Genomic DNA, 3,234 nt, shown 5'->3' on the forward strand with positions numbered 1-3,234 from the left:
CAACTATTGAGGCAACTACTCGTAACTCGATCGGTACAACAGGCGCGAGACATTGCCATCCTCGAGATACGAGACGGCCGGTAGTGTTCAAGAATCGGACAGAAGGGAAGAAATAGGTTAGGAAAGAAATGGATGAAGTTTGGCACGAGACCAAGGAAGCACGGTGTCATAGATAAAGGAACGTTGAAAGTAATGTACGATGTCAAAGGCATCGGGTTTAAGCGGTCGCGTTAATATCGACCGTGCAACGTTTATGGTTAGCATTAAGCCTCGCCGTGGTTATCGTTATGCACGCGTCGATGATCGAAACAAAACTCATTTTAGCAAGGAGGTTAAACTCGATACGTAGGCAAAACACGTGACAAGGAATCGATCTAATGAAATACGGGCGCGAGTAAGGTATGGGTAGCTGGAGGGATGGTATTTTGGCCTGTATCCAGCAAGAGTTGTGTGCAAAATCTCCACGGTAGATCCGTAGAAAGGACGGTCTCCCGTCGATCGCGCCATTCATCGTTCCACGACCAGCAAGGTCGTCGTTTCTCGCCGTTTGAATCGGACGTCATTAGTTTTCGCAAAGTCGACCCAATTTCACCCCTCCGTATCCCGACTTTTCTTCCCCTTTTCAGGTGTCCCCCTACCATCCTTAAATCCCTCCGGCATCCATCCGCGGATTTCCCGTTTATTAATTCTAATTTCACCGTGCCAATCCTTTCTCTTCCCCTGTTTATTTTCGTCCACCACGGGTTTCCTCTCCCTCGGGTTCTCTTTTTATCTTTTTATCTCTTTCTCTCTCTTATTTCGTTTCTCTCCTCGTGCTAAATCACAATTCAACGAGAGAATTAAAATGGTCAATTTTTGTAGAGATTATGGAAAAATAATTTTGTTAAAGCATTTTAAGGCTTGCCAAATGAGTTTTCTATGCGTTGTAGAATCAATAGGGTGTTTTATTTAAACGTGTCTGTCTACTTTTTTAAATAAAGATTCTTTTCTTCTATCGTAGATCAATTCCTCTAAAATAATTATATGAATTTGAGAGAAATTCTTTTTTAAATATTATTTCAATAATTTTGTTATACATTTTTAAAAAGCTCGTTGAAGAATTATGAAATTGGATGAAATGTTTCGTTTGATATAATGTCAAAATACGTATGTGGATACATTAAATGTATTTCTAAAAAACTTGAATACATTTATATGTTTCTTATACACGTAAACATGTCTTTTTAATACATTTATTCTTCGCGTTCCATTATGTTCCATTGTTCCATTATTATCATAAAACAAACACATATATTCGACTTCGTTAAATCGTTCTTTGAAATTGGAACGCATTGTAATACTGCTTTAAGAAATTCTTCCTAGAAATAATTAAATATAAGAATTATTATATCTTTCTCAAACCGATATACTTTACAAAAAAGAGAAAAAAAATTCATATTTCCTAAAATCATATTTTATCTAATATTTCAATTCGAAATCGAAACGAAATGTCGAAAGATCGAAATAAAAGAAATATAATTCTCGAAACGATGGATAATATCCGTCGTAAAAGGCGCGAAATATTTGAATGAATTAGAATTATCGCGTTAGACCACCGTCAAACCACTAGTTTTCACGCAAAGATTCTCTGGGTCACGGTGAAATACCGTATCGAAGAACAGCCCCGCAGGATATGTTTAGCAGTGGATCGACGGTCAAAGAAGGGAAGAAAGTAAGGGAAGGCTAATGAGAGCCACGAAGCGTGTACACTGTACACGCCTGTGACCTCCACGCTCTTATACGAGCAGCCTCATAGTGGCATACTAACTAAATGCGATTCCCGATGCGCACACTTACTATTCGCGAGTTTTATCCTCTAACGCGTAATTTTTATATACCTGCCATTCACCATGCATTATTCACGATCAAGTATCGTCGTAAAGCTGTGTAGATAGAGAGATAAAAAGAAAGATTTTTGTAATAAACAACTTTTACGGATAGATATTAATGGTAAAAAAGGTAAAAAAAATATCTAATCGATATTAGCTCCAAGATGGAAAATACGAATTTTCCTTCGTCCATCATTCGATATATCTCGCGTTCGAATAAATGTAATCCATGTCGTTAATGACGCGATGACACTGAACACGCTATGAATGAATACTGTACAGTTGTAGTAGGTTTGCGTCTATGAAGCAACCTTCTTTGACACATTATTAATAACCTCGTGTCGTCGCACAACTTTGACCTAATGTATTTCTAGACGAATTCTTCCGTTTAACATGGAACGACTCTATGCTTTTACGATTCCTTTAAAAGATTAAACAATCCTCTACTCCCATATCCATATATTTCCAATCCTTCAACCCCCTCTTATCATCCAAAAGATGCTATATAAAATTTAAAAATACTCTGTAATTTACTCTAATAAAGATGCTCTATAAAATTTTATTAGGCGCGAATTTCGTATTCTTCATCTCGAAAAATTCGTAAATAACTGACCATGTACACGAAGAAACTGGAAGTTGTTCTGTCACCTCCACCCCCATAGGCGTGTTACACGGCGAACGTGTAATTCCAACTCGACAAGGCAACCCCCTTTAACCGCGTCCATTGTTTGTCCGCTTCTGTTCATACCATAAATAGGCTGTCCTGGCGGACTCAGTTTTGCCCAACACGTAGAAAGAGAGAGAGAGAGAGAGAGAACAAAACGTCCTCGATTCCGTTCCAACCCATCGCCAAAAATACCCTCGAGAGGATGTTGTCCACTCTTCCTCCCCCTGGCTATATTTCATCTCGCTGGGAGGATGCTCGCGTTGCTTACCGCGATAGGGGCCAGGAATGGAAGAAGAATGTTGGCTGGCCCCCTCCCCCTTCCCCCAAGTTCGAGGAGGAATCGGTTTGGTTATTTCGTTACCAGGCAACTGGCAATGAAAGGGAGAAAAGTAATGGCCGATTCGCGGCGAGAGCTTAGGTATACGGGACCCATAGATAATATCCCTCTGCCTAGATCCTGCTCTGGCGAACGTCGGCCGTGAAATTTTCTCGGGATAATTATTTGTGGTTAGGGATGAGAGATGATTGACGCGAAATCGGGTTGCTACACTTATCGTGTAATGTCTCGCGCTAAGAAGAAACGTTTTTTAGAACTTCTTAGGAAAAATCAACGTTGATCTTGTTTTGAATCGTTATAAAATATAGAAAGGTAGAAAGAAAGATTGGAGTTGTAAGAAACATATTTTAAATGTTCTTTAG

General features: G+C 39.3%; 1 protein-coding gene across 2 annotated transcripts in view; it reads right to left on the reverse strand.

The window, feature by feature from the left end:
- The window catches only part of LOC102675808 (calexcitin-2), a 51,165-nt gene that overhangs the window by 1,740 nt on the left and 46,191 nt on the right, over positions 1-3,234 (reverse strand). The gene's annotated exons all lie outside the window — the stretch shown is intronic.

This window comes from Apis dorsata, unplaced genomic scaffold, assembly GCF_000469605.1.
Source record: "Apis dorsata unplaced genomic scaffold, Apis dorsata 1.3 scaffold_86, whole genome shotgun sequence".
Classification (NCBI taxonomy): Eukaryota; Metazoa; Arthropoda; class Insecta; order Hymenoptera; family Apidae; genus Apis; species Apis dorsata.